Source organism: Chiroxiphia lanceolata, chromosome Z (genome assembly GCF_009829145.1).
Source record: "Chiroxiphia lanceolata isolate bChiLan1 chromosome Z, bChiLan1.pri, whole genome shotgun sequence".
NCBI classification, from domain to species: Eukaryota; Metazoa; Chordata; class Aves; order Passeriformes; family Pipridae; genus Chiroxiphia; species Chiroxiphia lanceolata.
Window position 1 is genome coordinate 19,702,749 of NC_045671.1, and position 10,615 is coordinate 19,713,363.

Sequence of the window (10,615 nt, forward strand, 5' to 3'; positions counted from 1 at the left end):
TTTGCGCAAACGCTGGCAAGTCTATCTGCAGGGCTTTCCTCAGCCCAGCTGACTTGAATATAAACAGCTATATCTGTTCTAGGAAAACTTCCCAATTCTGAGACAACAATGGATGACCTAGCTACATCCCTTTGCAGTATTTGGGTGAGACCTAGTCACCCCCGAACTCTGCAAAGAGAACCAGAATGTGTGCCATGGCTGGGAGATATATTACTCCTCAGCTGGATGTCCAAAGCTGGAATTTGAGTCCCTTTCCAGGAATACATTGTGGCAAAAAAAGCTGGAGACATTACGTGCTTCCTTAGATTGGCACTTTGACCCTTCTTTCTTCATATGACCCTTGATAAAACACAGACGGTAACAATGCTTCTGACTTGCCATCGCTTTCTCATCCAGAAGACAGCAGAGACTGTCTCTAAGTCTATGTTTTGGCTGTACCTTGACACTGTTTTGGACTTTCCCATAGAATAAAGAAAGCTTAGTAATATTACATGTTGCTAGTGAAAGAAAAGTATGTGCATGGTGAGCAGTGATTTAAAACCTAGTTCGAGCTTTGAAATCCTATGGTGCAGCTGTGTCTTGTGCAATTTCCAAGTAACAGCACTTTTCTGGCATTTATAAGAAGGAGGGAAGGTTGCTTGCCAAAGTCAGATGGCAAAGTGGGATAAACCTTGATGAAACACCAAAGAGATTCCCTGCTGATCCCTTTTGGCTACAGTCAAAGGAAATCTGCTGAGCTAGGTAAATCACCAGCGACAAAAACATTTGTTCATTTGTTCTTTCCCAAGAACCAATTCATATATGTGACAAAGTACCAGGAAGCAGGCAATGATATTTTCCTGCCCCATGGGAGTCAGCACAACAAGCATCCAGCCTACTTGCCACTTATTTGCAGTTTGAGTAGGTATAGCAATCATAGCTGCTCTGTACTTAATCTTCTTCCAGGACCCTCTAGAGAGTAACAGAATTAGATCTCCAGTGATCTTAAAACACTGACTTCAGCCATCATTTTCTGAGACTGATGGCCTACTCTAGTTTGTATCCAAGACAAACCCTGCCAGTAACCTGGACAGAAGTATAGAATGTCATGTAAGTGATTTGCACACCTGCACAAAAGCCAAGAATGGGTTTCTCATTTATTTGGAGGGAAAGTTCATGAAATGTTCTATTTCCTATTAGTACTGCCTTTACAGATGATTTTCAGTGACAGTCTTAGACTCCCTGTTAAATTGTTGACTAGTGTGTAACAAGCTCTGAAGAGGTTAAAGCATTCATTTGAAGCCACAGGTGCAAGGGTGAGTGAGAGCTAGCAACCCAATGGAGACACAGAGATCTCTCACATATCCTTATGTTATTTTCCCTGAAATTAAAATAGAGTTATCCTAGTTGATAAGCTTTGAATCAAACATTCCTTTAGCCATGAAGAAAGAACACTGCCATTAATTAGCTACTCATGTAAGCACCACTGAAGCCCTGGAAATCACAGCTGAAATAAGGAGCAACCCTTATCTGAGTGCAGCTGTATTTTGCTTTTCTGCAATGTAGATGTGTTTTTTACAAGTATGTTCCTGTATAATCCAAGTTTTTCTTGTAAGGACTTCCTTCTGATATAATCAAATGTACATTCAAAGCAGATTTAAAAGGTTCCCAGAACACAAGCTAAGAAAATTAGAGCAAGACTAAAGCAGAAAGTATATGTATCATCTAAAATGATTTAAGGAAATGGAAGGAGCTGCGCTATGCAGACTACAAGTAAGCAAGCTTTGTCTTCTAAGCATTTTTATGTGTTGCTCCATAACTTTCTCTTCGGTTTCCTTGAAATAAACCGAGCTCCCTACTCCTCATCTGCCTTGTTCTCCATACCATGAAGGGCAGCAGGTGTTGTAACATATACAGCCAATGTCAAAAGCAATATATAACAGTGGAGCTCTGCCCACTATGCCCTCCGTGGGGTACTTACGTGATTCTCTCTATACTACCCAGGATCTGGTTTCCAAAAAACTTGTAGAACTGCCTATGCTGACTTTTCAGATGTCTCCTTCTGTATTGCATTACTGTGAAATCTGTGAACAGTTATTGGAATGGGGGGAGGGAGAAATGCCAGGAAAACTAGTGATATGGTTTGAAGCTGGCTCCCTGCCAAGTCTCCAAACCTTACCACAAGAGTTCCCCCCCGCAAACCTTAGGGAGAAGAGGGAGAAAAAACAACCAAGAAAACCTGAAACAAGAGAGAGACAGCTAAAGTGATATATATAAATATATTTACACTTATATTACAATTATATACAATTAAAATATATACAATTTCACAAGGGAAAGAGAAGGGGAAGGGAAAGGGAACAAAACCAAAATAAAATATATATATATATCCCAATCATTAGCCCGAGATCTAGTAACTAAAGAGTTAGCAAAGAAATATCCCACCACTCTCCTTGGGACAACCGAGAGTCACTCCGGGATGATCGCCGGCAACCTCCGCCTCCCAAGGTCGACAAGGCCTTACCAGGCCTCGCTCCCCAACACGACAGACTCAACAGCAGGGAACCTGCACCTCCAAGCCGCCGGAAGGAAAGAGAGCGAAGGTCTCTCCTCCTTTCTTCTTATAGTCTGATTTACGTAAAAATCATAGGGAACACTGGGTAAATCTGGACCCTTCCTTGGTTACAAACTGGTCACCAAGGAAGGCCTAGCCCAAACTACCACAACTAGACAGGTAGGCTTATGGTCAATGACACTGGAAATATATTCTTCCATTCAAGGTCTGATTAAAACTGAGCAAAGGATTGGTTATTTATGAGACAGGACAGTGGAGGCACTCCTCGAGGTAAGAGAGGTATTCTCAAAACACATGGAGAACAAGATCAGTGCTGCTGATTAACCCATTATTTTACCCTTCACTGTATGCTGACCCCTCTTGTTTTCCTTTCCCTGACCTGGAAAGCTGGGATGATGACCATAGGATTATTCAAGAATTTTTAATGCAATGTTGCTTTTAAGGTTAGTGGGAAAGGAGGCAGAGTTACTTCTGCATCTTTAACAGCTAGTTGCTGGTAGACCTTAATTTATACGCCTAGTTACCATAGAATGAATTTCCTATGTGCATTTGCAGTCCCATGAGCTACTTGCAGCTGTTGTAGTTTTAAGTTAAAGATGGGCCAGACGTATTGCATTCCTGAGAAATAGCCCCTGTGATATTTTGCAGTCAGGGTGGTTGCGCTGCCAGGCATGCTCCATAGTGAAGTGATAAGCGTATAACAAGCTGGCTTTCTGTCTGCTACATACCACAGATTAGTTCTCACCTCTTGGTCAAAACAACAAAACATAAAATATTTTTCTCTTTATTGAAAATACAGCACATCATAATAAAAGACCTCCTCTCCACTCTTACCTTAGCAAATTTCATTATAGTTTTCTTAGGAAACAGTCTTAACAAACAGATAAAACAAATTATATCTGTGGTATCTTGTGTCCATAATCTGTTTTGAGCTACATGAATTAAGGATATCACTTATGTCTCTTCTGTCCAGATAAAAATTACCACAGATTAATGCAACCCATTCATTTTTTTGGACTCCACGGCTAAGAGAGTTTCATCAATGTCACTGTGTGCAGTAATTAGCATCTGAATATATTTCAGCTGAAATAGGGCTAAAATCACAAGTAACACATCAACTCCCCCTCATATTCTGGAGGTCTGTCTATTCCAGTACACATGTAGAAAATTATATTCTTCTGAATAATGCTAGTAGGCATACAACTGTAACAGAAAGAGAGCTAACACCTTTTCAGTTTTCTTGAATGTGGTATCTCCTAATTTGCCCTCAAAAATACTCAATGTTCTTCACTTTTTGCCCAGATTTTTAGAAAATTTAATTAGATATGTAACCAATTTTTTGGAGAATTCTCAAAGGTCATTTAATGGACAAGCTTTGATGGGAACAAAAAATGTACAGTATTAAAAATGCTGTTTACATTAGTTCTTAAAAAAAAAATCCAAAACTTTCTCCTAAACTCATAGAAACACAGGCATTTTGCCTCTTTTGGTACATTGTGCCTGAATTGTAAGATCAGTTAGAAGATTGTAATCAGTTAAGAATTGTAAGAAAAGTTAAACAATTTTTCCCAAGCAAACAACAAAACAAAACAAACAAAATTCCAGAGGACACTTTAAAGGTCACTGAATCTGTTCTATATGTAATTTGTGAGCCACTTTTTCATTAAGTCTGGCACAACAGGCTCTAATTTTTTTAGGTCATTCTTGTGCTACAGTTTTCATGTGTATTCTGTTCATTCTGTTTAATTTTGCAATCAATAGACTCGCACAATACTGAAGGCTTTTCAGACAGTCATAAGGAACTGCAAGCTAGGAAAGCTCAGAAGCTTAGATATGCGCCCAGAGTGGGGGGCGTTCCAGGGCAAAGCTGCGGCAGCCATCAGACCCTTATGGAACTGTCTTTTACAAGAAGAACAATGAATGTCAAATTATTTTCAGAACAGAACACAGAACTTGAGCCCAGCTTAGCTTTTCACATGCTCAAAGCTAAACTACAAAACTACTTTCTCATGTAAAGAGAGACCACAAAGCTTCCTACTGCAAATGCACTCACAGTCTCTCTGCCACTTAACTAAACTCTTCTTCAAGAAATTGGGAAGGTGACCAGGAGAGAGACATGTTAAAGTGTTGGGGTGAGATGCAGCCCCTGACAGACACACAACAGACCAAATGGATGCAACACAAGCTTGTGAAGGAATAATGAGTGCACACTGCACAAGAGACTACCCAGGACACACATCTCCATGCTTCATGACGAAGAAGCAAGTTCTGTCACTTTTTGTGCGGTCCTGGCATACCCTACCCCCTCAGTTTCCTGTGCCAGTTCTCATGCTGTTTGGAGACTCCAAAATGGCGATTAGATGGTTTATTTCCCTCAGATCCACTGGCTCTTGTTCATTGATTTTTTTTGGTTTTTAGTTTGGGGCATTTGGTGGCATTTTTTTGTGTGTGGTTGGCTTTGGTTGGTTTGTTCGTTTGTTTTTCTTCCAGAAATACACAGAGTTAAGAGTGTGTAGAAAATCCTGAAAACATGCCCAAGCCTTCAGACTAGTTTTACTGAATGACGAGACCTGTCTGGCCCGAGGACAAGAGTGTTTGCTCAAACACAACAGATCCACCATCCCTTGGAGAGGAAAGCAACCAGTGCTGGAGTGTGCTTCAGCAAAATAAAATCTCATTGAAACGATATCATAGAATCATAGAATCAGCCAGATTGGAAAAGACATCAGAGATCATCAAGTCCAACCCTTGCTCCAACACTGCCATGGTTGCTAGACCATGGCACTAAGGGCCACATCCAGTCTCATCTTAAAAACCTCCCGGTCTCCCCTGAGCCTCCTCTTTTCCAGGCTGAACAGCCCCAGCTCCCTCAGCCTCTCCTCAGAGGACTTGTGCTCCAGTTCCTTCACCAGCCTTGACCTGCTCCAGCACCTCAATATCCTTCCTGAACTGAGGGGCCCAGAACAGGACACAGTACTCCAGGTGTGGCCTCACCAGCGCTGAATACAGGGGAAGAATCACTTCCCTGGTCCTGCTGGCCACACTCTTCCTGACATAGGCCAGGATCCATTGGCCTTCTTGGCCACCTGGGCACACTGCTGGCTCATGTTCAGCTTCTTGTCAATCCAAACTCCCAGGTTCCTTTCTGCCTGGCTGCTCTCCAGTCACTCTGTGCCCAGGCTGTAGTGACGCAGGGAGTTGTTGTGGCCAAAGTGCAGGACCCTCCACTTGGCCTTGTTGAAAATCATCCCATTGGAATCAGCCGAACTCTCCAGCCTGTCCAGGTCCCTCTGAAGAGTCCTTCTGCCTTCCAGCAGATCAACATGTCCTCCAGCTTGGTGTCATCTGCAAGTTTGCTAATGGTACACTCAATCCCCTCATCTAAATCATCAATAAAGATATTAAACAGAACTGGGCCCAACACTAATCCCTGGGGGACACCACTACTGACTGGCCGCCAACTGGATGCAGCCCCATTCACCACCACTCTCTGGGCCCGGCCCTCCAGCCAGTTCCTAACCCAGCACAGAGTGCCCCTGTCCAAGCCGTGGGCTGACAGCTTTTTTAGGAGTGTGCTGTGGGAGATGGTGTCAAAGGTTTTGCTGACGTCCAGATAGACCACATCCACAGCCTTCCCCTCATCCACTAGGCAGGTCACCTGATCATATAAGGAGATCAGGTTGGTCAGGCAGGACCTGCCCTTCCTAAACCCGTGCTGGCTGGGTCTGATCCCTTGTCCATCCTGTAGGTGCTGTGTGATTGCACCCAGGATAATCTGCTCCATAACCTTGGCAGGCACTGAGGTCAGGCTGACAGGCCTGTAGTTTCCTGGGTCCTCCTTGCAGCCCTTTTTGTGGATCGACGTGACATTCACCAACTTCCAATCATCTGGGACCTCCCCAGTGAGCCAGGACTATTGGTAGATGATGGAGAGCAGCTTGGCGAGCTCTTCTGCCAGCTCCCTCATTACCCTTGGGTCGTCCCATCTGGTCCCACAGATTTGTGGGGATCCAAGTGGCTCAGCAGGTCGCTAACTGTTTCCTCCTGGATTACAGGAGGGCTATTCAGATTCTTATCTCTTTCTACAAGCTCCAGAAACCAGCTGTCCTCAGGACAACCGGTCTTACTGTTGAAAATTGAGGTAAAGAAGGTGTTAACTACCTCAGCCTTTTCCTCATCTTTGATAACTATATTCCCACTCATGTCCAATAAAGAATGGAGGTTTTCCTTACCCCTCCTTTTGCCACTGTTGTATCTGTAGAAGGACTTTTTGTTATCCTTCACAGAAGTGGTGAGATTACGTTCAAGTTGTGCCTTCAGCTCTCTAATTTTCTTTCTATGTGACCTAACTATATTCCTAAACTCTCCCTGAGTAGCCAACCCTTTTTTACATAATCGTTAGCTTTTTTTTCCCCCTAATTTCCTTCAAAATATTCCTGTTCAGCCAGGCTGGCTGTCTTCCCTGCCAGCTTGCCCTTCAGCAGGCTGGGCCAGCCTGCTCCTGTGCGTTCAAGACTTGTTTCTTGAAGCATATCCATCCCATCCCTCCTGGACCCCTTTGTTTTCAAGGGCTGTTTTCCCAAGGTACCACAACACACATGATGATGATGTGACAATGGAAAGCACATAAAACCTAAGGAAAACTGCTTCTTCAAAGCTTTCTGTTGCAATGACATAAAATTCTTCCTGGATTTTAAGATGAAACTAGAGGATGCTATTGCTGTAGGTAGCAGAAAAAGAGACATGAATTCCAGATAATAAGGAAAGAAGCCTATGAAATATGTAGCCCCAAAATGAAAAGTTTCAGACTAAAAGAAAGGATTGATGACAGTTCAGTTGTTAAAATAAAGAAAAATCTGACATTTATAAATGATGTTCAAGCCCATCTCCAGCCTATAGATCTAAAATGTATGTTATAAGATCACAGCAAAAGCTTCTAAACAGTACTTACAATGGTGCAAATCTCCTTGAAACGGCAGAAACCTGTGGCTAGTTACAGCCTTCTTCCATTCTACGAGATTTTTGTAATCTCTGGCAGTGATTTGGGAAGAACTTCTGAGGGGCAGTGCAAAGGGTGTAACTTTTTCCTCAGTGTAAGAGGTACTTGAAGCATGATTAGAAAGACATTCTCCACAGTACATAGTTTTCAGTTCACTAAGAACACCACAAAGAAAGAAGCTGCTGTCCTGTACTAAGCAGTGAGGGTTAGAAACTGTAGCATTTGACAAGCATAATTTGATGATGTGAAATTTTATAATAGGCATAGATCCAATTTAAAAGTGATCACCCACTGGAATGAAATAAAATCAATTTGACATTCACCAGCTGCACAGTGAAATTGACTGTTACTGGGACAGTTCACTTTAACAAAGTTAACCATTCACAGATTCCTATATCTAAAGGCACTAATGTCCAGACATTAATGTGCTTTTGTTGTATTTTTTAACCTGTAATTTAAAGTAGTAAAATAAACATGTGTTTTCACTAAATGTTAAGGCAGATAACAGTAGATGTCTTCTTTTTAAGGAAAAACTATTTTATCACTGAATGTGATATGCAATTGAATTCGATTATTTTCTCCTCTTAAAAATAGATATAACTAAAATTAAATGTGAAATTATGGCTACCTACATTAAACCTTAAATATACTATGATTTAAAAACGTACTTAACATTAAGATTCAGACAGTGTATAGTTACTACCAATATTTTAAAGAAATTAGAAAAAAACCAACCAAACAAACAAACAAAGAAAAAGCCACTGGAGTTATAACTAGTTTGCTGAAGTGATAATCTGTTTTTGAACTGACTCAGCCTCGTTAGAAAGTGTAGAAAGACTGGTTTTTTCCATTTGATTTATTTAGCCAACGTCATGCCAATGAAGTATTCTATCAAACCTGAGAAACTGCAAGTTAGAAGGAAACTATGCTGCCCAAAACAAGGCATGAGAGTCAAGAATCTCTGAATTCCACCACCTGAAAGAACATAGACTCTGCTAGTGAATGCCCACATCAACAAACTCTTTATGGCTTTTAGAAAGAAGCTAAAAACCCAAAGAGGAGTTAAAAGTTGAAGTATTGATTAAGTTCTATAATGTTTTCTGTATTTAGAAAAATGATCTGCTTTAAATACATAAACAAAATAACATTTTAAATGAAACCTCAATGTGCAAAGAAATGTTGAATGGCTCAGATGACAGCACATTACAAAACCCACCTTCTGGATGGGTCTTTCTTCATAGCCAGCCTGGGAAAATTGGAAGGCCACAGTTTTGAAATCCTGGCTGGAACATTAACATGTTTGCCCTCAATGAAGATGGGTTTCTAAAAAAGAACACAGAATAACTAAAAATACAGATTAACTGTATTAAAGGGACTTGTAGGGGAGCAGGCAGACTGGAGGAAAAGCAAAGAGAAAGCAAATGGATTTACCCCTCAGGTAAATTTGAGATGATACAGGAAGATATGTCTTGTGCCAAGGCTACATTACTATGCCTAAACACTTAGCTAACATTAAAGAGGCAACCTTTCTTCTTATAATACATCTGAGAGAGAATGAGTTACTCTTTGACTTCTCCCTAAACTTAGTACTCTTAGTACTAAAAAGCTGTGTGACAGCATACTGTAATTTTGATGCAAAACAGACTGACACTGTTTTACAAAAATGTAAGACCCACAAGACAAGCTATGATTCAAAGCCTTTGAAGACAGGCAAGGAGCAGGTCAGCTGTGGTCAAAGTTGCCCTGTATCATTTTCTCTTAGCTGTGGACTTCAACCTTACATCTCTCAGATAATGTGAGTTTGACTTGCCTTATGTACTTTACAAAAGAGATCAAGTTGCATATTCCAGGACCCACACTATGAGTCTAAGGATATTATTCCCATCACCCTTAGCTAGTTAATTGATTAATTACCTCACCCATCAGAAGAGGAAAGAGATGCAGAGTGGGATGAAGCTAGCTGGTGCTCATTTGGCAGTAGTCAAAATTTCACATTTCTAGTCGTTCAATTAACATGATGATGAATGGAGGGAAAGGGTTTATGAATATTCCGTATTTTACAACTTAAAAAAATACATGTACTGAAATACTGCTTCTACGATAGAAAGAACAACTGACAAAATTGATGAACAATTCCCAAGCCTCCAGTGTCAACATGACAAAGCTGGCAGCAAATGCAAGTATGGCTTGCATGAGGAAACTTTCAGTCTCATTTATTTGATTTACTAGAATTGACAAAAGATTTAATCAAACAGATTTTTAAAAGTGAAACAGATCACCAATACGCGGTTTCTCTTCCTTGTTAAGCTGAATATATTTTCATTACTACATTCAGATGACAAGTAGCTTTGACTTTCCCCTGATAAGCAAGTGGCCATCTCTTGGAAAGGAAACATTTTGAAAGATGAATAGATCACATGCATATGTGCTGGTTTAAAGGTAAACCAGCAGGGCAAATGAACTCAGCTCAAAAGAGAGATTATAAGTCAGAATAACAATTTAATAAAATAACACAATAATTACAATTATGCAGACAAACAATTGGTTTTAACCCACAAACCCCAAATATATAACCCAGCACCCTGGGGCATGAACAGAGTGGTGTTCTTTGGGCCCTCCTGAGTCCAAAGTAAAAGGAGAGGGAAAAACCTGTTGGTGAGAGTGCTGTTGCAGTCTGGTCAAGAGTGGTAGTTGCAGTCTGGTTGAAAAGTGGTCGTTGCAGTCCAGTCGAGAGCGGTGGTCTGCACTCTGGTTGAGAGCAGTGGCCTGCAGTCTTCCTCTGGATCCCACGAGTGGATGAAAAGGTTCCGAAACTCCAAGTTTATATATTCTCCATTTCAGGCAGGAATGTTCAGTCCTTCCCTCAGAGTGGGGAATTCCATAAAAGGGTATGAGGATGCTCAGTCCTTCCATCAGAGTGGGGAATTCCATAAAAGGGTATGAGGACAGGAACATCTTCCTATTTCGCAGGCCTCTACTGATAACAGTTTCTGGGAAATGGCATGGAAGGCTATAGAATAGACAGTTTTGGACTACACCCATCCAGTGATGAATTGGTCCCA

At 41.2% G+C, this 10,615-nt stretch overlaps 1 long non-coding RNA gene across 2 annotated transcripts in view; it reads right to left on the bottom strand.

The window, feature by feature from the left end:
• The window catches only part of LOC116780461, a 49,144-nt gene extending 38,734 nt beyond the window's left edge, over positions 1-10,410 (bottom strand). For both annotated transcript variants that reach the window (XR_004354484.1, XR_004354483.1), the window contains exon 1: positions 10,203-10,410. This is a non-coding gene — a long non-coding RNA (uncharacterized LOC116780461). The remainder of the gene's footprint in view (positions 1-10,202) is intronic.
• Positions 10,411-10,615: the final 205 nt, after the last annotated feature.